The sequence below is a fragment of the Podarcis liolepis genome (assembly GCF_965112155.1).
Source record: "Podarcis liolepis genome assembly, chromosome: 8".
Lineage (NCBI taxonomy): Eukaryota > Metazoa > Chordata > Lepidosauria > Squamata > Lacertidae > Podarcis > Podarcis liolepis.
The window spans coordinates 51,768,941-51,796,767 of NC_139560.1; the positions used below are offsets into that span (position 1 = coordinate 51,768,941).

The 27,827-nt window shown below is 40.2% G+C and overlaps 1 long non-coding RNA gene across 1 annotated transcript; it reads right to left on the reverse strand.

Moving 5' to 3' along the window:
• Window positions 1–231: 231 nt before the first annotated feature.
• Window positions 232–25,496, reverse strand: LOC310714028. The gene is made up of 3 exons (XR_014529532.1): window positions 25,363–25,496; window positions 22,076–22,150; window positions 232–551 (listed from the first exon to the last, which is right to left on the reverse strand). It is a non-coding gene; the product is annotated as an uncharacterized lncRNA (long non-coding RNA).
• Between the last annotated feature and the right edge of the window lie 2,331 nt (window positions 25,497–27,827).

A 27,827-nucleotide genomic window follows, 5' to 3' on the forward strand; every position in this document is an offset into this window, starting at 1 on the left:
TCTCCCCACCTTCCTATTTAAAAGTGGCCAGCTTCTCGTGTGGGCACTAGCTCCTGTGTTATGGATAGCCTCTTCATTCTTGACTATGGGTTATGGGAGAGGTTTGTAAGGTTGTGTGAGAAATCCCTTTGAATCCTGAGTGAATGCTACAAATGGTGTACTCCGAAGCTGATGAAAAATCTCAGGGCAGGTGAGGAGGAGTAAGTGAGCAAAAAAAGCACACAGGCTAACTTCCAGAGTTACCAACACTTTAGTTATACAGACAAGCAGCTTTTATTCCTCAGATGCTTGTTATAGACCTTGACCTGTAGTGAGCCACAGATGATTTATTTTGTATTAGTGGTAGTTCTTCCTTGCTCTCAACAAGCCTGACTGATATGTTGGATTAGCCGTTGTGCACTCATGTTTTCTGCCTCATTTTCCAGGGTAAGGGTTTGTTTGTTGGCAATCCTCTTTGTAGCTCTCTTTCTTCCATAGCCCTTATTCAGCAAAAAGCATTGAACAAGTTATATTGTTTCTTGCTCCTGGGTCTGGTAGATATTGACAAATCTCTGTGGAGAGGAATTTAAGGCCCAGGGTTAAAAGTGAAGAAGTGTATCCAGGCAAACTTAGTTGTGCTTACTTCCAGTTGAAATTAACGGGACTTAAATCATTACTAGCATGTCCCATTGATTTCAGTGGGCAGGAGAAACAAATGGTAAGACACAGATTCCATATATTACAACACCAATCACAGCAAGAAAAAGCAAGATGACCTTAAAGAGCTCAGGAAAAGGTTTATTAGGCCCAACACATTTCATAATAAATCCTACATCATTGATGTAGAGATAAATAATATAAAACTATGAAATACTTATATGAACCAGTACTTAATGGTAAGACTTTACATGGTCTCAAACTATCAACAGCAACCAGGAACAGGACAAACAACTAATCCATTGTTTAGAAAGTTCTGACTGGATTAAACTGGATTCAGCCCAATTTCTTTCTTTCTCAGCAGATGAAGCACACCACAGTGAGATCTGATTGAGATAGACATGGTTTAACTTCATGATATTTTGCATGTAGCTTGTACACAGTTTTCTTTGGGATCTGAACATATGGAAGAGCAGTCAGTGCTTTCCTTGCTCATTACAAGCACACTCTGTGCCCTATTTGCCATACACACCATCTGTTGTTAGGGCATATGGATTGGGCCGTTGTCATGTGCTGAGCAGATAGTTGTACCACCAGAGATTAAGCAAGTAAAGGAGGAGAAAAGCAGCAATGACTGGATGCAGTCAGGGGTGAATGATGCGCTACTTCTAATACTGCTAATTTATTTAGTATTCAGACTTCACTGAAGAACCTTTTGTCACATCATCCATCACAGAATGGCACTGGAGAGATGGAGTTTAGAAAAATTAAAAACCTGTTTGTTACTGTAAACCAAAGAGCATGAACAACATCCATCAAACACAGACAGAGGTGGAAGATAAACAAGAGTTGGTTGGAACCAATTGATGTGCACTGATTTTTTCGTAACACCAATTTATTAAAATGCTTCTGCTAGAGATTAACTATCTGTAGTGCAATATTTATCTTCTCTCCCCTTCCATCTGCATGGCTGCACATAGCAATTTCAAACACTTAAAAGAATTAATTGGGGAAAAACATGTTTCTTCTTTTTTTTTATAGTTTTACAGCTTATGCTAACGCCTGTATTTAGAAGACACACCACAGCTACATTTTTCAGTATGTTATAGCACATGGCAGGCATAAAAGGTATGCCTCCTACAGTAATGCTAAAAGCTGCTTGGCTTAATTCCCCCAAGTGTGTGCACAAGTATATGAGCTCATCCAGTGAATGGAACAGGCAGCCTTGGGGAGGTTCTATCTATCTCAGCTTCCATTTTATTTTATTTAAACATTTTATATACTGCTTAACACAGTAGTCTCTAAGAGGTGTAAAGTAAGATTTAAGCAAGTACAATAATGATAAAATTGGTTAAAACCATAAATAAAAGAAGTATTTGCTCAGCACCAGAAGTTCAACAGGAATTGGGGGAGGGGGCATGTCTGATATCAGCTGGAAGTTTGACAAAATTGGGCCCAGAATTGAGCACACGGCTCCTGATAGAGGTGAGCTGTGCATCCAAGCCACCACTAGGCGTGACTCCTCCAGAGGGTCCTTAAGGTATCCTGGACCCAATTTGTTAAGGCCCTTGTAAATTAATAGAATAACATTGAATTAGTTTCTCGGTGAATTAACACTTTTCCATGTCTAAACTGGGTATGATAGTAATTGTACAATCTCACAGGGATTCTTGTTTTGATCACACACCAGAACCTTAACGAGCATCTATAATTTTAAATGGAATTTATGGGGATGCACAGCTATAAATAGGGATGCGGGTGGCGCTGTGGGTTAAACCACAGAGCCTAGGACTTGCCAATCAGAAGGTTACTAGTTTGAATCCCTGCGACGGGGTGAGCTCCCATTGCTTGGTCCCTGCTCCTGCCAACCTAGCAGTTTGAAAGCATGTCAAAGTGCAAGTAGATAAATAGGTACCGCTCTGGCGGGAAGGTAAACGGCATTTCCGTGCGCTGCTCTGGTTCACCAGAAGTGGTTTAGTCATGCTGGCCACATGACCCGGAAGCTGAACGCCGGCTCCCTTGGCCAATAAAGCGAGATGAGCGCTGCAACCCCAGAGTCGGTCATGACTGGACCTAATGGTCAGGGGTCCCTTTACCTTTACCTTTACAGCTATAAATGATCACCAAAACCGCCATAATCAAATATCCTGGAAGTAAGTCAAAGCAGTACTAAACAAAAGTCCTTTAGTGGTGTCATAGTTGGGCTAGAAGAATGGCTTGTGCAAGCTAAGGCACAGGAAGTCAGCATGGGTCTCATTACTGGTTGTACAACAGATTGTTGTAAGCGCCAATACTTCCTGTTGTGAAACCTGTTGCATGATAAACTTCCACTAGTGCAGCTGTTGGATTTCATATGGCACAGCCATTATTCTTGCTCTTATGCTAGCACAACAGCCCTTGCACTGGCGGTCAGAGAACATTGAATCTGGAGTCATGGCTAGTACCAGATGGTTCCAGGCTGGTGTGCAATGGGTGTTGCACAACCTAGGAAGGTATGATCCTACCTTGGGAAAAATTGCCACTCTTTTCAAAATGATTTTAATTTCCTTTGGAGGTTCTCAAATGTTTTAACTGTTTAAGAACCTTAAAATTTGCTTTTGATTCTACACTAGATAAAGATTTTGCTGCTGCTTGAAGGATTCTTAAAATTTGGATGCTTAGATGACACTAAGGCACTTTATGCACTTTTGGAAAAAATAAAAGGAATAATAATAATAATAATAATAATAATAATAATAATAATAATATGCAGTAATTATGACAAATGGTGATTCGTTCTTTCCTGTTTGGCATCTCTCGTATCCTGGAGAACAACTTTTAGATTTACTGAAAATGACTCTGAGCTTCACTTCAGTTTGAACACCTCTAAACTTCAACCATTCCCATGTATCATCCAGACTCTGTACTCATAACACTGGGAAGTAGATGCAATTTTCTTTTAAGGCAAACTTAATTATATTTATGCCTTTTCAAAATGACTGCTGCCAAATTTATATCTGAACTCATCATATCAGTGGATTAGACATTCCGTATCATTCCCTGCTGCTGACTTCTGAGCATTATTTACTTGATTATAAAGCCTGGTTTGATGGGACACAATCACATTTCTGTTCTCAATTATCAGCCCAAACTGTGTTAGTCAGAGATCCCTTTGAATAAAGAAAATGACCTAATGGGTTAGTTCTCTGCCATGGAATTCAAATGTCTCTATTCAAATGTCAAACCAAACTCACTTTCGCTCCCCCTAACCTTTTTAAGTTAGCTAAAAGTATGGAAGCAACAAGCAATTTGATTTGCAACTTAGGGGCAGTTCAAGCATCATTGAAACTGGCATTCCTGTATATGCAGTGGAGCACAGGCTACATGTCTGCTGCCTATTACATATCAATTATAATGTGATTCATATATCTGTCCAAGTACACATAACCTCTGCAATCCATCTTCCTTGAAGAAGAAGGAATGGATGCTTTAGAAATTATGAACCGTATATCACAGCACCCAAATCCATGCTGTGTGTGAACCAGTAATCACTACTATCCCAAACATGCTTTATTTTTTAATTCACAAGCTATATATATATATATAACTGTCACTATAAATAGCATTTATAAGTGGCACCAGGATGACTGTGAAACTTTTGTAGTATTTTGAATGTGAGTGCAGAGCCAAACGAAAGCCGAACCGTTTAATTATTGCTTTCTGCATTCATATTCCTTGGACATGATTCTGTTTCCAGTCTTCCTTTTCTTTTCTCTCTGTTAAATATGAAATGGGAGTAATTAATTTTAGACTCCCTAGAGCCTATTGCAACAACCTTGGGAATTGGATAACAGTCTGCACGAGGCAAACCATGTTGTCAAGATAATTTTTACTGCAGCTTGATGTTTCTTGTGCTGTTCTAATAAAGACCACTCCATTTCACGCACATAAAACTATATTGACAATCAATCCTCCACACTCTGGCTATTCCAACCATTTGCGCTCTTCCTTTAATGCCCTAGGACACCTCTGTGTTAACTTATAGTGTGGTAACGTCAGCTGCTTGCTTGCATGCATAAGAACTTAGACGGCTGCAAATTTTATTGCAGCTGTTTATCAATTGAGGAAAGGGCAAGTACGCATTCTTCCCCCATCCCTTTAAATTGCGCAGCAGAAAACACTTGGTAAATTTTCAGCCTCTGTTCTCATTGAATCCCATGTAGCACCAGATCTATTTACTCAGATTACTACCCATTGGTAGAACCAGGTTATCACCACAAAGATAGGAAGACACATGGGAAATAGGAAGCTGAGTCAGACAACTCACCCATCTACCTTTGTATTGCCTGCACTGACTGGCAGTGGCTCTCCAGAGTTTCAGACTTGGGACTTTCTCGACCCTAACTGGAGATGCCAAAGAATGAACCTGCATCTCACATTAATTTCTCATCCTAATCCCAGGTGCTCATCTTGTGGAGTCCTTGAGTTTCTATTCTTCTCTAGCTGAGCTTCTAGTTAAGCACTTTCACATCAGCTGGCTAACAGCTCTAAGATGGCTAATTAACCTAATTGGCTTATCTTAATGATTTAGGACTATCTACAAAGGATCCAAACAATGACCAAAACATGGAAATACATCTCAGCTTCCATTTTATCATGATGGTGATTAGAAGAAAACGAAGCTGATTTTACAGAAGTGACCTGCTTGCTAAACAGAGCTCTTTAATATCAGCTGCAAAAGGTCTGAAAACTTCCAGTTTGGAATAATGAAGCTTGCCGTTAAACACCGGTATCCAGTGGTCTTGCTGCCAGCCCAACAGAGAGCATGTGAGGAACATAGAAGGGTTCTGCAGTCTGTTTTGTACTGTTTCTGCATATTGTCTTGCACATTCAGGGATGAGGTTGTATGCATTTTTCAGCATATATCCTGCCCAGCTCTGGAAGCTCAGAGCAAATGGTTCAGAGCAACAGATGATCTCAGCAACTACTTAAAAAAGAACAGATGGCCTAGGTGAGGCAGGTATCACTGATATCTGACCCTCAAGAGGCTGGATGTGGGGAAACCCTTCATGCCTCAAGGGGCATAAAATGGCTTTGACCATAACTAGCTCTCTGTGGAAGGGCTCTTGATCCAGCAGATGTTCCCACATGAGTTGAGGTGACATTTCCTCTGATCTGCCCTTCCCACTATAGGCCCCTGCACTGCCTCTCATGATGCTCTGGAGGGTCCACCAACCTTCTAGAACAGTTCAGGGAACAACAAGGCTGCAGAGAAGAAGTATCTTGTGAATGTCCCTTTGTTCATCAGACCCAAGCAGATATTTTCCTCCTTTTGCATCATTTGGACAGCATTGGGATATTTTTTCACCCAGGCATTTGTTACTTGAAAGGTAGCAGGTTTCAGCAGAAAGTGTTACAGGGTTCAAAATGGTTTATTTAATTGCTTAACTTTTTTGTAATTGTTTAGTTATTTCCTTGTAGAACTACTAAAATATAAACTGTTATGTTGTTTGTTTAATATTTCGTATTTGGGGCAACATTTAATTACCGCTATATATATATATAGAGAGAGAGAGAGAAATTACTTATTTAATTGGAAGCAGAATGATGATCAGAACAGACCATTGGCCTGATCCAGTCATCCTCCTTATGCCTTCAGAGGCAGAAGTAGTCTCCTGACTGCTACCTGTTGGGCAGGTGTAGGCAACTTTGGGCCCGCTATAAGTCAGACCCTCCAAGTGTTGCTATTTTCCAGAGACAGTCCCTGATTTACATAAACCATCCTGGTTTCTGATTTGATCTGAAAATGTCCCACTTTTCCTTAGGGTGCCCCTATTTTCATCAGAGAAATGTTGGAAGGTATGGTAGGAAGTCCCTATTTTCTTTGGAGGATGTTGGAGGGTATGGAGTTATCTGACCCCAGAGCTGTCTGAAAGCAGCCCTGTATAGGGAAGTTTTTTATCTTTTTATATATGTTGGAAGCTACCCAGAGTGGATGAAATAATCCAGTCAGATGGGTGGGGTATAAATGGTAAAATTATTAATATGGAATGGGAGATTCCTATTTTCATCAAAGAAATGTTGGAGGGTATGCATAAGTTGTCAAATTACAGCTCCCATGATCCCTGGCCCATTGGTTATGGTTGCTGGAGCTGATGGTGTGGCAACATCATGAGGGCTAAATATTTCTCATACCTGCTCTAAGGAATGCTGCTGTTCCTGGAAGCATCTAACTGACCACTGTTGAAAACAGAATGCTGAACTAGGTCAGTCCCTGGATTGGAGCAGCTGTCTTCTTATCTTTAATAAGGGGTTTTTATTCAAATGTTCATAGAGTTTCCATTGCTTGCTAAATATAAAAAATTAGACCATGTCACAGTAACTTTCTGGTGCATTTTATCCTTTAAATGTCCTTTGAGAAATCTTGATGTACAACCTAGTCACTTTCAAGTGCTTTTATTCATTGAGCAAAATGGGACAAGGGCCTTCATCAACTGAAATACTGACAGGGACTAGCCTGAGAATGTGATTTTAAATGCCTGTTATTATTTTTCAGAGAGACCAGGGTGTGGGGCGGGGGGGAAGTCTGCATAACATCAGCACTTCAGTAAAGTGTAAAGCAGAGTTCATTATGTAATAGCCAAGGTTGTATCTGATTTTTATTTTTTATATATTTTTTTGCAGAGCTGCTAATTGGAAGATGAAACAAGCAGAGCAAAATGCACAGGCGGTGTTTTCCGCCATGTACCATATGATTAAAAGATCACCTTTTTTGCTTCATACCCGCCATCTGACTCAGTTTTTTTCTGATGGATTCAGCATCTTCCTGAACTGTATCCAACAGAGAGAGAAAGAGAGGGAGAGAGATAAAGTAAAATAAAAAAGTAGAGCTTGTTAAGTTTTGGGGGCAAAAAGCAAGCAAGCAAGCTGACAAACAAAAACCCTCTATCACGAATTGTTTGTGTCACCCACAGCTCACCAAAGAGATTTTCCAGAGAACTTCACTACGTAGTTTTGACCGCTGAAGTGAAAATCTTTGCGGAGCTTACATTTTCAGGAATAGTTTGTCGCTTTCCAATTGCTTTAGGATTTTCAAAGTTCACTGTTCATTTTGGCTCCTGGTTGCTTTTAAAATTTATGTTACCAGATGAAGGAGCTAATCTCTTTTGATTCAGATCCATTCACTCTGGGAGTTCAATTTAAAAAGTTAGTATGTCCTCAGAAAGAAATAGGGGGGGGGGGGAGCACCAGCAACATGAAATTGGATTACTTTCTTTGGGGGAAAAATGTGACTGGCAGCCCCATCTGTAACTAGTTATGCTGATTTAGCTCTATTGATTCCAGAAGGAGAAGGGACCAAACAACTTAAATCTATGCATTTAATTGTGTTATTTCTTCCTGACCATTAGAGAGGATAAAAGAGAAGAACAAGATAAGGAAAACAAAAAGTGGCATTAAGCTATGAAATTGACACCCAAATCTTATGGATCGCCTCAGACTGCAGTTGTGGCAGAAACCTAATCACATATTATGGCAAAACCTCCCTCTTGCTTTTCTGCCTGGCCCATTTCCACCTGTCTGACTCCATTTAGCAAGGCTGCTCCATTTACTAAGGGTGACTAGAGATCCCATATGTTATGGGAAGAATCATGGTCATGTATGTATTTTCTGGCCCCTTGCAGGAGACAGAGGAATTGATGGTGGAGCTTAGATCTAAAGAGTGACATGAGACAAACTGCTCAGCCATTGTTTGGCATGCTGTCGACATGTTTTCTGCTACTTTTCATTATTGATTGTTAATACTGCACTTTTCAACTGCCTCACTGTAATGAAGTGAATTGGTTTGAAACCTTCTGAGACACCTTACTGATTTAGCATAGTTGGGGAAAGATTTATTAGCTAAAAGTGGTTACAGTGGTGCCTCGGGTTGAGAACATGGGTTGATAAACATGGAAAGCTATTACATGGATTCTATGCATATTTGCTAGGTAGAAGATTCTGGTGAATAATATAACACAGGAGTCACCCATATGATGCTAAGTAGTGTCCATGAAAGGTCACAGTAATATCCCCTCAAAAATCCACAGAGAGACTGTTTGCTCTTCCTGCTCAGTTCCTGTATGAACTGGCTCAGCCTCTCCTACCTTAAATAAACTCATATTTCCTATACAGTGGTACCTTGGGTTAAGTACTTAATTCATTCTGGAGGTCCGTTCTTAACCCGAAACTGTTCCTAACCTGAGGTACCACTTTAGCTAATGGGGCCTCCCACTGCTGCCACACAATTTCTGTTCTTATCCTGAAGCAAAGTTCTTAACCCAAGGTACTATTTCTGGGTTAGCGGAGTCTGTAACCTGAAGTGTCTGTAACCTGAAGCGTCTGTAACCCAAGGTACCACTGTATTAATTTTGTGATAATTGGGACATACCCAACTAAGTCATGCACAGAGCAGTCCCAGACTTAAGCCTGTTGATTTCAGTGGGTCTGTTCCCTGTTGGATACATATTGTTTGTGTTTTTTTCCTTTGGATATAAATACTGTTTGTTCCCACAAGTTCACAGAGGAGGGTGGTCCATTATGCAGTATGACTCTGAATACACGCTGCTCTGAATCAGAGGTTCATAGGATGGTGTTGCACTCATGCCATGTTTGTGGGCTTCCCATGTGCATCTGGTTGGCCACTGTAAGAAAAGGATGCTGAACTAGACAGATCTCTGGCCTGATTCCATAGGTTATTCATATGTTCATTAGGGGGATTGCCACCAGCATCAAAATGCCAACTCCCACCTGCTTACCTTCTTACTTATCTCCAGTCCATGAGATGGAGCTACCCATAAACTCCTTTCCCTGCTTAGAAACAGTGCTGTTCTTGAATAATGTTGTAGAGAGGATGAGGAGCAACAAACTAGACTTAGTTCACTCTGCTTGTTATTGGGTCTGGTTTCACCTACTCCCTGATTTCTGCCCCGCCAGTGCCAATGGGCACTAACCACCAATAGGCATGGAGAAACCAAAATATCTTCAGTTCATTACAGCAACAGACGAAGCCAAAATATAGCCTGTACAGGATGTAAGAAAAAACTGGGAGGGTCACACCACCATGCATAATTGTCATTCTGTAGATAGAAGATGCTGCAAAGGTTTTAGTAAAACACAGCTCTTTACAGTTCAACCACAGATTGCAGCCAAGTAGACTAATCCTATGAATGTTTATTCAGGAGTCTTAAACTTTAAAGGAGACTTTCCCCCAATTTGCATAGATATGCAAACTTAATCAAATATAAATTCTAATTTTGAAATTCAGATGGTTTTTATTCAAGAAATTTAAGACTTATTCTGAGATCTTTTTATGACTCTTGGGTTTTACTTTCAGCTTATTTCCATTCACAGTCATTTTTATTTATATTATCCATTTTTTGTTTTTGTTTTTTCCTGTTAACTTTTGCATTTTGATACTTTTCTTCAGCTACCTATGCCTTAATGGTAAATGACAAGTCTGGGGCAGTCCATCATCTGGTGACCTGTTTATAATCTATCTTCCTCATTTCTTGATTTTAAAATGGCATTTTTTAAACAAATAAAAAGCAGCCCCTTTTCTCACTGCAATGACTAATGGTGCTATGCTTAATATGATGCAATGTTTAATATTCAGGGCTAGTTTTACTGCAGTGCTTTTGGTACAGTAAACCTTTATGCTTTTATGTTTCTCTTTTTTCCTTCAGATTTATTTTATATCAAACATTTTTGTACCCAGCTTTGTTCTTTCTGGATTTCAAGAAGTGTAAAATCAATAGCCATAGCAAGAATACAATAATAAAACAAGAAATAAGATTCCTAAATTAACTTCCAACACTTTAAAGGACCCAGGATGCCTAACAGCAATTAAAAAAATTATACAAATGTCATAACAACATACAAATATCATAAAAATACATTTAAATGACAACAAATTTATAACAACTTTTAAAGATACAGTAGCAAAAACAATGAACTCATCCTGTTGATCTTGACCAGCATCACCAAGTGCTGGCAAGATTAATGTGTTTTTAAGCAACATCAAAACTTCAGCAGTAGAGAGGGCAATCCTATCTCAGCGATGGAGGAGTTCCATAAACAGAGGTTCTGCCCCCATGCCACCACCCTATGAGTCTCAACCAGGGCTGATCCATCCATGTGTCAAGGTGAGGTGACCACCTTGGGGACAGAAGATTCTGCCTCCAACAAATACATCACCCACTGCTGCTGCTGCTATGGTGAAAGCAGTGGCTGTGGTGCGCTCCTTGTAAGTCGGATCTGCCATCTCCTTGGCTGTCTCCCCTTGCCTCCTCTACAACATCCTACCCCTAGGGAGGAAATGGCAGAAGTTGCCTTCTCCTGGGTTCTGCACCTGTCCAGCATGATTCAGAGTGTGACCTCCCCTGTGTTAAAATTAAAAGCAACAATATTTTAATTCCCACTTCAGTTGTCAGGTAAGGTTGATTTGACACCCACCCCCTGTTCCCTAAACAGTCGTACACTGGAAGTCAAATGGAATCTGTTCCAGAAGTCTGTTTGACTTCCAAAACATTCAGAAACCAAAGTGTGGCTTCTGAATAGAAAGCCTCTAGAAGCCCCATTGGACGTTCGGCTTCCAAAAGAATGTTCGAAAACCAGAACATTTACTTCCAGGTTTCGATCTTTCAGGAGCAGATTTGTTCGGGAGTCAAGGCATTTGAGATCCAAGGTATGACTGTACAGTTAAAGTAGCTTCAGGTCGAGCGTTTTCAGGTTGCATTCTGCGGCGACCCGGAAGTAACGGAATGGGTTACTTCCGGGTTTCATTGCTTGCACATGCGCAGACGCTCAAATGACATCACGCGCCTGCGCAGAAGCGGCTAATCACGACCCGCGCACGTGTGGGTTGCGTTCTGCTCAGGATGCTCCGGATCCCATTTGCATCCAGAGGTACCACTGTATAGATCTTCATTCACTCCTCCTTCCCTGGTGGAAGCATTTTGTGGTTTACCTCAGGTGCCAAAAGGTCTTGGGCCAGCCCTGCCCTCACTTCTTGGTTTCTGTTGCCCTGTAAACAATGTCAACAGAAACACCACACTGAGCACGTGTCACTCCCCTCTGGAACTAAAGGGCAATTCCCCAGGTTTGCACATGCTCATTGACTAAGAACATTGTTCAGTAACTTGGTTCTGACCTAATGAGAAAAAAGCGCAAATTATAGGTAATATTTTAAACTGGGAAATAATAAAATTAAATGAAAAAGAAATACTGCACGGCAAGTTGACTTATCAAGCAAAAACAGCTAAGAACAACAGAGCACTGGAAATTAATTCAGTACATGTAGGTTGGCTCCATATCATTCTGACAGGTCTCGCACCTACCAGTCCTTGAAACAAATAATAAAAATTCTTCCTCACCTCTCCCCATCTTCTCCCATATCTATATATACTTAAAAGTCGTTTTCCCAAGAGAACAATTTACTGTTTCCTTGAATTGGGCATCACAGTTGTAGACAGAAGGAATGCAATGACCCCAATAAAGCAAGATGCCTTGCTCCCAAAAACTGTCAAAGCTTTCTTCCTTATTGTTTTCTAGGTTAAGGAGTTAGCAAAGTGGGAAACTTACTTATTATACAGAATCTGTCTAACTCCTCGCAAACTTTAAACAGACACACTAAGCAATGATGACAACTTTGGCCAAGATTTCTGTTTGTGTTTGTAAAGAAATGTACTGCTTTAGGAAGAATGTTCCTTCTGTGTTTCTGCGCTCTCTCTCTCTCTCTCTCTCTCTCTCTCCTGCTTTCTCCTTTTAAATGTACATTAAAATACACAGGACTCTTGCAAATGTGATTCTTCTAAATGGTAGTGTGGGAGAAATCAAGGTACCATAGCATAATCTAAACTTTCCAGGGTAGTTTCCTGTGAGTTTAAGTGGTGTGCAGATAAGAATGTGAAAGTTCACAGAAAATAGCAGAGCCATATATAATGATATATTGATTTTGAAAAAGTTCAGCATGGATGCATGTTTCCCAGCTACAAGTGGGACCTATAACAAAATGTTACTGAATGGAGTGTGGAAAGCTAGTTGTGCCAGCCACTCAGCCATACCCTTTTCAAGAATTCTCCATTCCACCACCACTCCTCAAAAAACAGTCAACATTCCATGAGCACTGAGCATGCTCAGGCATCATTGTGCAGTTTGGATGCTTCCTCTTTATTTTTATTTTTATTTTGTTCTGCTAACTTCAAGGTTCACGAAAGCCTGCTGATTCCTTTCCATGTGTGTGTGGTGACATTTTGGCTATATAAGTATCTTCATTCAGATAATGAGTCTGGTTGTGGTATATAGGATAATAAATCTATAGCATCTTTAACTCTGTCTCTCTTTTAAAAATAATATTAAGATTCTGATCTCCTTAAGAGTTAATTTGCATAACCAGCTTTCCCATTAAAGGATATATTCAGTGTTGAAAAGAACTTTTACAGTTGAACTTTTTAAGAGCTTTTGTTTGGTTTGGTTTGTTCTGAATAGTGCCACCAGCTTTGCTGAATACCTTTCCCAGAGAGTTGTGCTAATTTCAACACAGTGTTCCTGAGGTACAAGGCTGCCTTTACATTTTGTAATTGTGCTTTTGCATTTTCTATTTGCATTTCAACTTGTGATTTGATTGTTTAAAGTTGTTTTGGTTCCATCTTTTATGGCAAAGAGCAGGAGATAAATGATGAAACTGAACTTACTACCAATGTTTATCAGTAATTCAGGTCCATTAAAAATAAGTAACAAATGGATGAGAGGGGCATTTTTATCCCTCAAGCTAAACTCCAGTGTATCTCATGATAGTAAAATGTCTCAATACCAAACCAAGAGTATGATATCAGAAGATATCTGCTTCCCTGGGTCACTTTTGTTATTAGGAAAAAGGAATAAAAACAATATCCGGTGGCATTTTATCTCACTTTATATGTCAACATTGGCTGGGACAAAAAAAAAAGGGTAAAATCTGTATACAGTGGTACCTCTAGTTGTGGACACGATCTGTTCTGGGGTGCCGTTTGCATCCCGAAAAGTCCGCAACTAGAGCGGTGCTTCTGTGCATGTGCGAAGTGCGCAGAACGCTTCTGCGCACATGCACATGGCGAAACCTGGAAGTATACATGTGTTTGCAAGCCAAAAAGACACAACATGAACCTAACGCAACACGGGGTATGACTGTAGTATAAAATACCTAAAATGTTCATTCAATAGCATAGTAATTGCATCACTAACTTAAGTCTAATTGAGTTCATTGAGACCTTAGTAGAACTAGAATCTGGTTTAGAACCACACACACACACACACACACACACACACACACCCCTTGTAAAAATATGCAGGAGTGCACCATTCTTGGTTGTGATCTTTCTGTAAGAAAACTATCCCCTTAATTTAAGAAATGGCATTATTGCCTAAAACTGTGCTGATTTTTTCACTGAACTAAATTACTTAATTCTAGATTTTGAAAGAGCCTTGTTGAAAGGAGCACTGGAGCTGTGTCCATGATTCATGTTCTTAGCATTATTATTCCATTCTTTATCCTGCCTAATAGTCTACCAAAATATCTGAAATCTGAAACTGCCAGCTTTTCAAGGACTGTTTGGGCTTGGATGGTATGTAAAACAGTTTGGGTGCGTGTTTTTTCTGAGTCAGGTGTGCTATTTTTGCTCATATTACTCATTTGAATTTCTAAAGGATCAGCAGCCTGCTTGTCATTGTATAATCCAGGAACGTTAATTAAATAGATCAGCACATAAAAGCAACAATTTTCACCTCAAAAACCAGCATTACACTGAGTAGGTCATGTTTCTTATCTTTAGAGATTGCCAAGAACACTTAAGATGACTATAATTGGGGAGGGGAGGGGAAGGATGTAAGAATCTTTAAAGTTCATCTCAGTGTTCAGCTTTCCATGGTTTATCCGTTCCCTCATTGTGCTGTGCATTCTTTTTCAGTATCTCGTCTTTTAATCACGTTTCCTCCAGTTGCAGAAAAAAGAGGATAAAAGCATCCTGAAAGAAGAACGTAAGCAAAGGGTTGATTTTTGCCCTCAGCCATATTTAATATTTGTTTGCTTGCTAGTGATCAGAGGTTTATTTTCAGTTGGCCACAGATTTCTCTTCACAGTCTGGACAGAAAGAAGGTAGAGTAGCAACATGGACTGACTCTGTAAACGACTGCCATGGAATTCAGGGAGACTTCTGCCCCAATGCATTTTCCTGAGTTTTTCAGCCAGTGACTGATCACTGCATGCATATCACTTAATATCTTGACCCTGCTCCACTGAATTGAACTTTCAGCCTTTACGACATAGGAAAATGGTCAAGTACATAGCTATTTTCGTGGAGGAGGGTCAAATTATTAACTGATATGCATGAAATTTCATATATAGCTATATAATCCCTAGTGCCTTTGGAGCAGGCATTTTTTAAAAAAGAGATTTTATGAACCGCCCTAGTAGGGCAGTAATTGTTCCTTGATAATTTGTCACCCCCCCTCCATGATGGCACCTGGGGCGACCTGCCCCCTCCCCCCCTTTCCTACGCCCCTGGCCTGGAGTTCCCTGCGAGGCTCTGATTGATTGCCTGTGTGTAGGTGCTAATTTAAATCATTTGTAATACAGTCAGAGGCCTATTAAAGGGTGCTGATTTTGATGCATTCCAAGTTTGCTAGCACAGTGTCAGTTTTTGTATCTGACTCACCTTAAAACAAATTGCCTGATTTTGACAAACATTTGAAAAATAACCGTTCACAATAACAGTGCCAAATATTAGTGATCAAAACCACAAGAGGACTGATTGACTGACATTTAGAATTCTGCTACTGCTAGCTAGCATATGGAGGAAGAAAATCTAGCTCAAACCAAAGCGTTTATGAATAAAACTGTCATTTGGACATATGTTGCTTCTATTTAAAACTGCTCTTTCTATGTTTATATACAGTCTGAAAAGAGAGAGAGAGAGAGGATCAGGAAGAAGTCAGGCATTTTTGAGTGTTTTAAAAACAAGTTAAATTTCACTTCATCTACAGAACACTTCAGATTCTTCTGTTTCTGCATTATGCTATTTGTATGTTTCAGCAAAGGATAGAAGCAGGAGTCTCTCTCTCTCTTTTTTTGTTCACTGAAAATGTCATTAGTCATAAATATCAAGATAAGCTTCTGAATTGAGCTTTGTACCATTTAACATGTCAAATCTGAAGATAAGATTGGAGTACACAGACAATTAGGGGTGCCAGTTATCTTCCATATATTCAAAGTCATAAAAGTAAAGCAATATGATTTTTCTTTATGTAATACATCAAAGAGAATTATACAGCAAAGACATGAAGCAGTGGTTAACTCTTCCTCCTTTGGAAATTAGTGGCAAGAAACTTCAGGTTTTTCCACAATATCGACTTTATTCAATCAGTTTAAGAAAAAAAACAAACTACAGTGCAATATAGATCCCTATACCCCAAAGATACCCAACCCCCCCAAGGAGGACATGCAATTAAAATCTTAGTTCTTTATTGGCAATGACATCAGCTCCTAAGGTGCAAGAGTCACATGCACTGCTCCTGCAAAATAGCTAGGCATCTCCTTCTGCAGTATTCTCCGACTCAACAGTTGGAGCAACAGCATGACCATGCCTCCATCAGCACATTTAAACCCCCTCTTCTGACGCAGTGTGTTCAAGCCACCAGCAACTTTTCCTGTGTCAGCTCCAGCTACTCCTGTTGCTTTAAGCCCCTTCTCACCATTGGAAACTGTGAGGGACTGTCTCTTCCACCTCTGTACCTTCCTGCAGCTCTTCTGCACCTAGTTGTCTTTTCCTGTCTCTGACTGCCCAGCCTCTTTCTCTTTTCCCACCTCAGAACCCCATAAATCACTGGCCCCTTCCCACTGCTGCCTGCCCCTGACACACTAGCACGACAAATACACCAGTGGAGATTCTGCCAGTGGAGCTATTACGCAGCAAGGATGTACAGAGGACTGGCTGAAATGGGGTGGAAATGTGGGCAGCATAGGGAAGGAATTGACTTATGCTGCATCCTATACAATTTTCATCATCACTATCCTATCTCTCCAAAAGAAGCATGCAAGCCATAGGCATGACCGAAAAGCATGTGTGCTTTTTCCATCGGGGGAATTAATTCTTAATTTTAGAATTTCTCATTGCTGAATTCAACAGCATAATGGAAAAGAGAACCAACTGAAAATTTAAAGCTGCAAGCAGAAATTGATCTTTTCCCATTATATATATATGTTTGTTTGTCCAGACGAATAAATGCACGTATCGCAGAACACAAGAATGCCGTCAAAAAAGAAGAAAAAACTTCCTCTCTTTTCCAACACATGAAAGAAACAGGACACGAAATTAATTTTGCAGATTCCAAATTGCTCTTTAACATGGAACATCACCACAAGAGAATAATCATGGAAGCCATCGAGATAGAGAAACACCCTCACAACATGAACAAGCGTGACGACACGTCCCGCCTGCCAGACATCTGGAAATTAGCCCTCCCCACAAAAACCGACACCAGAACCAGAGGCACACAGAACGCCATCACCAATCAACCACACCAGACCCAAACCCAGACCCTCTCCACAGATAAATTACAGACACCATCCAGTAGCCAAACCATAGTGGCACCTCCGGATGCTGCACCCCCCTGCAATCCCTACACAGATCTGGCTGGCACAGGGCACAAAACCACAGCTCGCCCCTATACACGAAGCCAAGCCAGAGCACAACTAAGTGCAGTACAGCCATCTTCTCAGAAAAACTCTTCACAAGCTCAAGAGGTCAAGACACGAAAGCTTTAGCAACTAATCCACACTTAATGACCCACCTAAGTGGTACTCAGAATATCACTCAAGAAATCACTCAAGATATCCCTCAAGTAATTAAGGAACAAAAGAAGAAAAGACACACTAACCTGGGAACTTCCTCTCTGCCCAGAACGTTGGAGGCTATACACCACACCCCCTCAACAGTATTTATAGGAACTCAAACACTGAGATCCTGCTCTGTTCCAGTAACAAGAAGCCGAAAGCACCAGCCTGAAGATGACGAGTGAGACCTCGTCGAAACGTCGCCTAGACACCCCAACTCTTACACGGGAAGACACCCGAAGACACCAAAACCTGCATTCCTGTACCCGTGAAAATCTACGAAAGCAAATATATATATATATATATATATATATATATATATATATATATATATATATGCACATATGTATATGTATAGGATTATACAGGTGGCCAACCTGTATAAATCAAGCTCTAAGAAGATTGAGCCTTCCTTCTCTTAGAAATGTCTCATTTTCCCCACTTCAGTTTGGTGCAATCCATTTACACCAAATAGTATACCATAGAAGATATCAATAGACTGCTGTGGAATCAAATGGCTTTATAATCTGGTGAATTTAAGAAGGTTCCCCAGCAGGATTCATATCACTATCATTTTGAAGTCCAGATCCAAACCTCATTGGTTATGATTGATGAACTATGATTGCACTGATGTTGTATCATATAAATATTTGTCACCCTATTTTTGATGTAAACATGCACTGACTAACATGCTCTGCTTTCCAAAGTGCCCACTGGAGAAAAGTAATAATGCTATCACCAGTCATATTCTAGGGGGAAATGCACATGGTACAAAATTTAGAATATTATTATATATCTAGTTAAAAGCGCTCAGTCTAAAGCCCAGAAGAATTCTGTCATTGTCACCTTTCATAGATTCCAGTTTTCTTCACAGCTCAGATTAAAGTGACACTTTCTGATGAAAGCTGAGTTATTAAGAATACTCTCATGGAAGTCTATTCCACTGAATTCAGTTAAATGGGTTTAGAAATGAGGCAAAGTATGTGAGGTTACAACTTTTTACTGGGCAACCTTCATTGCTCAAATTAGAAGCATACCTGTGCACATTTGATTATGAATAAAGTCCACTAAACGTACTTTGTGAGACTGGAGTCAGCATTGTCACCCAGGGGATGAAGCAACTTCAGGCAGCCCTATGGGATGGTCAATTTAGTGGGTGAGATCTGGGCAGGTTAGGATACATTGGATCTCCAGTTCAGCTTGCTGATTCCCAGCTCATTAAACTCCAAATCCTGGCACAGCTGAAGATACACTTATGTAACTTAGTGAGTCAGGGCTTAACCAGTTGAGCTGAGACAGGCTGACTTCAGGTTAGTGCAAAAAAACAACAACCCGAAAGTGGGCGTGACGGGGGTGAAACAAAAGAAGACTTAGGCTGGATTCTAAGTTCAGTTTGGTTATGTGTACTGGAAACTTAGCACACTATTTTAAAGGCTTGTTTGCCCTCTGTTAGACTCAGACAGAGCAACAGCAGCTGCCCTGCTGCTGGATGGCATTTGGATCTGGTGTAACATTAACTGAACACCTCTGTGCTTTATGCCAGCTTCTTCAGCATATGATTGCTCCCTAAGGCAGAAATTGATATCTGTGTGGCGCAGGAAGGCTTGTAAAGTGTTCTCCTGTATGTGTAGTGCCATTTGAGATCAGCTTCAGGTAGCAAAATGTCATGGGCAGAAAAGCCAAATTCTCATGTGATGTCACCAAGCCTGCGGTGGCATTTCATGAGATGTTGGCGAAGCCTTGTGACACTTAAAGTTGCCTTATGTACCTTTAGCAGTAATGCAGAGGAGGGCATTTCAGCAGTGCTAAATCTATTTCATCACCACTTTACCACATGCTGAATTCACAGATCCATTCAGGCCTCATCCTCAGTTTGATTCCAAGAATTGGCCTTGACATTTATTATAATCTGCATTTATTTTCTCTCTGTGTTTAAGCAAACATCATCCTCAAATGAAGTGACTTGCACTGCCTCTTATGCAAAAGGCTGATTATTAAAATGATCTGCTGCTGGTTTTGGATTTTCAAATAAATTTGGTTCCATGGTAATTCTACTGCGCAAATGGCAAGGGCTGTGTCACACTTTGCTGTTCTGCAAGATTGCATTGGCCAGTTGACAAGTGAGAAAACAATAGACAACTCAATACTTTCAGTGTGCAACAACATCAAATGGATGGTGTGTGTATGTGTGTGTGTGTGAGAGAGAGAGAGAGAAGAAAGAAAGAAAGAAAGAAAGAAAGAAAGAAAGAGAGAGAGAAAGAAAGAAAGAAAGAAAGAGAGAGAGAGAGAAAGAAAGAAAGAAAGAAAGAAAGAAAGAAAGAAAGAAAGAAAGAGAATAGATGGAGGTTTATCTTCACTGTTTTATAGGATGTCAGCTTTTAAAAACACTCATGAGGATGGTCTGTTTGTCCTCTGTATTCATAGTTTATCTTCTTAGGAACAAAATTATAGCCTCATAAAGTTATGCAATGGAACTGTAACTGTTTAATTAGAATTCAGCATAAAGTATTGTAGACACTTCTCTAAAATTGATTGTTTTGGTTAATTGCTAGTAATAAAATAATATTAAGCACATTCGTTGATTAAACTTTTATATGCAAAAATACTGTAAGAATATGAGCAAATAATATATATGGTGCAATTATTACATGCCCATAAGGACTTATTTAATTTTATAAGGCTTGTTAAATGCTGAGTATTCTTTTTTCCAGCTCTATAATAAGATGCTCCTAGCTGCAGTGAAATAAGTGGTTTCTGCAGGAACGTGTATTGGATAATCTCAGTGCTTGTAGCATTATTTGATTTATAAATAGGTCAATGTTTCAAAAAGATAGCTTTCAGGCAATAAAACAAGCAGTGAGATTATTTCAAACAAGTGAGAATAAAACCACTAGTTAAAGATGATAAATTCTCATTGACCCTACACCGCATGAATGAAGACAGAAATAACTTGGTGGGTTTAACCATCTTATCTTTAGATCCTTACATATCTGCAACTAAACTAGTTAAGGCTAAATAATTATCCTACTTGCTCCCAAGATTAGAGTTACAAACCCTCATTTTCAGCAACTCTCCTTGGGGTGAGAGATGCTGAAAGGGATGGTACCTACTATATGAAATTAGCTGAGGCTGATGAGAACTCCTCTAGGAATGACTAGGGCAAAAAAAGACTGATATTATGTTGTCGTGTCTGACTTTTCGTGACCCCATGGACCAGAGCACGCCAGGCACTCCTGTCTTCCACTGCCTCCCGCAGTTTACTCAAACTCATGCTGGTAGCTTTGAGAACACTGTCCAACCATCTCGTCCTCTGTTGTCTCCTTCTCCTTGTGCCCTCCATCTTTCCCAACATCAGGGTCTTTTCCAGGGAGTCTTCTCTTCTCATGAGGTGGCCAAAGTCTTGGAGTCTCAGCTTCAGGATCTGTCCTTCCAATGAGCACTCAGGGCTGATTTCCTTAAGAATGGATACGTTTGATCTTCTTGCAGTCCATGGGACTCTCAAGAGTCTCCTCCAGCACCATAATTCAAAAGCATCGATTCTTCGGTGATCAGCCTTCTTTATGGTCCAGCTCTCACTTCCATACATCACTACTGGGAAAACCATAGCTTTTACTATACGGACCTTTGTTGGCAAGGTGATGTCTCTGCTTTTTTAAGATGCTGTCTAGGTTTGTCATTGCTTTTCTCCCAAGAAGCAGGTGTCTTTTAATTTCGTGGCTGCTGTCACCATCTGCGGTGATCATGGAGCCTAAGAAAGTAAAATGTCTCACTGCCTCCATTTCTTCCCCTGCTATTTGCCAGGAGGTGATGGGACCTAGTCAAGGTTAATTGTAAAAGAAGAGGGAGTGTCATTAGCTTTAAGCCTGTTTGATGCTATTTCAGGACTCCAAGATTCTATAGGGTGACAAGGTTGCTTAGGATAAGCTTTCCTACAGCACCAGTTCATAGGTTTTTATTATTATAATTATTCATTTTTAGTAAAGTCCCATCTGCTTTTATTTACTCCCAACTCCACTGCACCTGCCAGTTGAGATCTGTACATGGTTTGATCCAAATGTAGCAATCAATGAGTCCTTAATACCCAAAAAAGCAGAACAGGCAAAAAAAGAGTCGTTCAGTTAAGTGGTCAGGCTGCTGCTACAGGAAATTTGATGAGGCCTCATTGCCTTAAATTAGGGTGGACATGTCTAACCTTCATTGGCCAGGCTGCAATGTGGCAGCATCACCAGGCCAGTGTGCCCCATGTCTCCAGCCCCTTTAAGGGTTGGAGGCAAAATGCTGCAAACAGTGGAGAACACTAACAGATTCACTAAGCAAAAGAGTTGTATAATTCTTGCCTCTCCTAACTACGAATTATATTATTTTCAGGTAAAAATGTAAAATAAATAATGAGTTGTTGAAGGACATTCAGACATGGTTCAAATTTAGCCCTAGTTAGTCTAACAGCTTAATTATACTGGATTTCTGAAATTTGATTTAAAATACTTCTAGAAAACGTTGTAAGCCCTCTCCCCACTTTTAAAAATACTCACCCCCCCAAAAAAAACAACTTACCACAATGCTGTAGCACTCTTTCCATTCATTTTAATAAACACACAGTAGTTAGGACTCTTAAAAGGCTACACAAACCTAAGAGGAAAAATAAGAGAAGACAAACAAATTGAATAATGAATCATTAATGTTTATTCTTATCTCAGATTATTTTTATTCAAATATCTTTCTGTTTTCTAAGAAACAACTAAATTGAATAAAATGCCCTACCACTCAGCCAAGGGAAGAGGAAAGTATAGGAAACCTGATTCACACTAATAACAATGACATGCAAATAGGGTTAGGGAGGTGACAAAAACAGCTGAACTGAGACAAGTAGACTAAAGTACTGGTTTCAATTGTTTGGAAACAAGACAATAGCCCACTGGTCTTCTAAACACCATTCTTTCCCAGACAGAACTCAAAAAGGAAGAATGGACATATGCTAAACAAGGTTACTGCAAAATCCCTCCCCCAATTCACAGCCATTGAAGTGTTCTGGGAAAATAATTCAGTTTGATTAAAACCTAGGCCTGTCCATCAAAATGAAAACTGCCCCTACACCTCCATGTCCATGATGCTCAGATCAGAATGTTTTCCGAGTCAACTTGGCTTTGCTTTTTAAAAAAAGAAAAATGCAGCGATCCCTTCATTTCAAATGACACCCAAGTCCAAAGAGTGACTCAGGACTTTAGAGAACCCCTGAGGTCTGACTCAGGCATGTGAAAATCTCACCTGAATCATCCCTATTGCCATTTTGGCTGCGCACAGAGATTAGATGCACCTCAAGCATTTAATATGGATATAAATTTCATGCAACTGAATGTTGCAAGAGATTATAGAAAAATGTTTGGGCTTGGTTGGTGGAATGTGTTTTATCTTCCCAAAAACAAAATAGGGTAAGGAAGTGGTACTGTTGTCACTATTATTTCCACATTAGGACACAGGTGGCTCCGTGGTCTAAACCACCAAGCCTCTTGGGCTTGCTGATTGTAAGGTTGGCAGTTCAAATCCTTGTGACGAGGTGAGATCCTGTTGTTTTGTCCCAGCTCATGCCAACCTGGCAGTTGGCAGGAAAGCATACCAACGTGAGTAGATAAATAGGTAGGAACGCAAATAGTGTTTCCATGCGCTATGGCACTCATCATGGTGTTCCGTGCACCAGAAGCAGTTTAGTCTTGCTGGCCGCATGACCCGGAAAAGCTGTCTGTGGACAAACGCCGGTTCCCTTGGCCTGAGATGAGCACTGCACCCCATAGTCGAATTTGACTGTACCTAACCGTCCAGGGGTCCTTTACTTTCATTCAGCTGGGCCTTGTGAGCTAGTTGAAATCCTCTAAATTCTACACAAGGGCTTATTCTTTCTCCCCCCCCCCCCGAAAACAGAGCATATTTTGTGCTAAAGCGTTTGCATGGCGATAAACAAGGAACCCAATTATGCTGTTTTTACAGAGTCATCTTAAAACAACCCAACATCTTGTACAGGCAGTAAAGTCCACAAAGGACTTCAGAAGAAAGTGTTCATAAATAAAAGGAGAGGTGTTCTGAATAAAAATGATAAAACTGACATTTTCTCACCCAGCTTGCTAACAGCATATTCACCTTTTGTAAGCAGGAGAATATGGAGTCAGGTGTTTGTGAGAATAAAAGTATCCGTAACTTGTTGAGGATTTTAACTGCCAGATAATCTACAGTTTGCTAAGAGTGCAACTGGAAAGAGGTTCAAATCTCAGATAGATGATAAATGTGCTTGAAGATATTCATTGTATTAGGCACTCACCAGATCGTTATGTGAGAAAAGAACTGTCCCAATTTTACCATAAAAAATGCAATCTCAAGAGGTCTGGTCATTTGCCCTTTATAATAAATGAAAATATGGCCAAGAAATTGAAGCTGTAATTTTATTCCCAATTTCTTACTTCTAGCAGTTTCTGGACAATGGTTTAGTGTTTGATCAACTGGTGAAGAGTGCTTTGCACACTATGACTGTGAAGGAGAAATATCAATATAATGATTCTCCAAAGCCCCTTGCAATGGAGAATGCAGTAACATGTAAATGTGAGGCTCCCAGTAGAGAAGATGCTCTCATTGTTTCACACAGGAAAGCCTTGGAGAGAAAAATACATTTCCCCCGAAATGTCATCTAACAGATGAGGCTAGATGCAGGTTCATATGAAGGGACCTTTAGAAACATTTTTAGAATAATGTTTTTCACTCATGCCATACCATTCTTATGCCAACCCTTTCTACAAATATAGGAAAAAGCCAAGAAAGTTGATCAGGGAAGAGGACTTGATATCCATTGTGAATAGCTTCTGTGTCTGATAAACATGGAAAGCTTTTACATGGATTCTATGCATATTTGCTAGGTAGAAGATTCTGGTGAATAATATAACACAGGAGTCACCCATATGATGCTAAGTAGTGTCCATGAAAGGTCACAGTAATATCCCCTCAAAAATCCACAGAGAGACTGTTTGCTCTTCCTGCTCAGTTCCTGTATGAACTGGCTCAGCCTCTCCTACCTTAAATATACACATATTTCCTATACAGTGGTACCTTGGGTTAAGTACTTAATTGGTTCCGGAGGTCCGTTCTTAACCTGAAACTGTTCTTAACCTGAAGCACCACTTTAGCTAATGGGGCCTCCTGCTGCTGTTGCACCACCAGAGCATGAATTCTGTTCTCATCCTGAAGCAAAGTTCTTAACCCGAGGTAATGTTTCTGGGTTAGCAGAGTCTGTAACCTGAAGCAGATGTAACCTGAAGCGGATGTAACCTGAGGTACCACTGTATTTCCCTTCTACAACTGGTTGAGCTAGGGATATGAGCTGTGGCATTAATCAAACCAGATACCTTAGGAAATCAAATGTGGCTTCATGACAGCCTCAGTTTGTGACCCTTATGTAAATAGAATTCACCAAAAGTGAGAGTTTAATGGACAGCATTAGCTTAGGTCCGTTAGTATGATGAACATTGGATGCAACTCCAGGATTGTTGATGATGCAATGGCCGCTTGCCCCTTTCTGGGTAGGCAGAGTTTGTGGCCCCTTGCAGTCCAACTCCATCCTGGCAGCCATGAATCACAAGCTTGGCCAGCCAGTGAGATTCTGGCCAGCTGCACTACAGGGTGAAATTGTCACCAAAACATCAAAATTGAACGGGCCAATGAGGAGCCTGCTTCAAAATCTGTCTGAGGACTGAGAAGCTGCTTTGGAACATTGCAGCATATGAGCTTTAGGATAATGAGGAAAAGGGGAATTGTAGTCTGTTCCCTCCTCAAGTGATCCTGTCCGTATCGAAAAGTCTCACCAAGGCTTGGAATGTGCCATTTTCATTTAGACTAGTCAAAATATGCCTTTGATATCTTCAAAAACATGCTGTTCAACCATGAAAGAAGTTGAGAGTCAGTGTGGTGTAGTGCTTAGTTAGCATGTCCGACCAAGCTTTCAAAGTCATACATACAATCATGGAACTCACTGACTGGCCTTAGTTAAGTCACCAACTGTCATCCTAAACTACCTCAAAGGATTATTGCGAGAATAAAATAGGAGTGGGTGGTCATGTACCCTATCTTGTGCCCCTTTGCAAAAAGGGGGATATCAAGGTAATAGATAGATATATCAACATAGATTTTGAAGCGATGAGGCAAATCTGTTAAATCAGTCATATTAATTTATTGCACAGAGGCATCACTTCAAAAATTAACTCCCATTTGGAATAAAATGACACATCACTTTATAACAAACCTCTCTTTCTTTGGATTAATGTGGGGGTTTTTATCCATGAAATCAAAACTTCAAATACCCAAATTGTGGAATAAAGATAAACAGTCATTTTTCTACCCTCAGGGAAAGTCTGTCCCTGAATTACTATCCCCTCCCCAAGCCTTGTCCTCGCTGCCTTATCTGACTATCTGAACAGTGCTTTGCCCCTTTAAAAGTCCCTCAGCACAAGAAATGAAGTGTTACGAATAACAGCTCTGTAATTTCAATATGAGATACATTTCTCATTTTAAGAGGTTTATTACAAAGGTCACTGCTGAATGAATAACATGTGGAAATAAGATATTTAATAGAAGTGCACAGAACTGCAACAGCTCTCTAAAATCGAAGACCAAAAGAGGCAGCTAGGATCATTTGAAGGACAGACATACAAGTTGCTGTTTTAATGTAACATTCCTTGTAGTAGCTGTTTGCTTGATATTTTCCCTTGTTATCGAACTTCAGAGACTCACTGGTGGTAGCTTTACTGCCTTAAAGTAGAAATTTAAAGGCTACTATATCTCAAAGAAAAGGTAGACACAACTATCTGGTGAGTACAAGAGATTGGTAGATAAATGGATTAATGTTTAACAGAAGCCCAGGCTGTCGTTGATATGAAAGATCTTTTACATCAGGGAGGTGGATTATGAATGCTTCCATTTCTGTCTGACAGTTAGGGGAGGATAAGCAGGAAAAAAGGCCTCCTATAATCAACCAAACAATGTGCTTTTAGCAGACTTACAAGAAAAAACACTTTCTGTGCTCTTCTTATCTGCTTATTCCCTTGCTATTTCCTGCTTCTTTAGTTGAAAGGGAAAGCTGGTGGAATTTTTAGCGGCTAAAGAAAGAACTCAAAGGGCAAGAGAGCCTTTGCTCAGACCTACAAAGTTCTGGCCAGGTGACAACCTTTAGTAGAACAAACGGGAAATGCAGATGAAAACACTGTTGAAACCATCTGCCCTCTGCAACCCCAACAGATGGGGATATTATTCAGAAAAGTGGAAGCCTGACATGGTACAGTTTCTTCCCCCCCCCCTCCTCCTCCTGGATTTGGGAACATCTCACTTTTTATCATGTTGTTAATTGGTGTATGTTTATATACTGCATGCTTCCCTTGTTTTCTTATAATGGCAATGGTGCTTACCTGAGAGGTGCGAGAATTGAATTCTGGAGGGAAAAGCTTCACTAAAGAGTACACCCAGGTATCTAAATGAGCAAGTTTGTTCTATTGTTTGCTGATCCAAGTACCATTTATACCTAGGACTGTGTTTGCCCCCAAAAAATCATCCCAACTCACTCATCCCAGTGGATCTCAGATTAGGATTGTGTCCTTAGTGTGGCCATTAATTTCAGTGGGTCTACCCTGATTGAAATTAATTGATTACAACCCGCTCACATTGACAGGTTGTGTTGCTCTCCCATATATAGAGATAGATAGATAGATGATAATTATAATTTATTATTTATACCCCGCCCATCTGGCTGGGCTTCCCCAGCCACTCAGATAGATAGAACAGGAAGCATGCTTATAACCCATTGTTCATTTCAAAATGAACTGCCGTGTTGAGGCACACTTAGGTCCCATTAAATGTGATATCACATTGAGAAATTGTTTTTCATTGGATTACTCTGGTGCAGTGCTGTAATATTTAAAGGCCCTCACCCACATGTTCAGGAAGAAAGTTAATCCCTTTTACTTCCTCCACAAAAGCCCCTGGGACCTATGTGTACGTCACTTTGAGGGCTTAATGCACTCTGGGGGTGCATGTATCTGTGCATGTAAATGTTATCTACTTTGGTCAAAAGGAGGGCAAAGTTGTAACTGGTTTATATTTCCCATACAGAGCTTCTTTTGTATAAAAAATGGCTTGGAGCACATATTACAGGAAAAAGCAGAGGATGCCTACACACAAAACTGTTGACAGCAGAAAATATAGTTCCCCCCACCACAAACTGAAATTGCCCATGTTTTTCCTCAACTTTCAATCTAGATTGATTATAGATCCTGCTGTC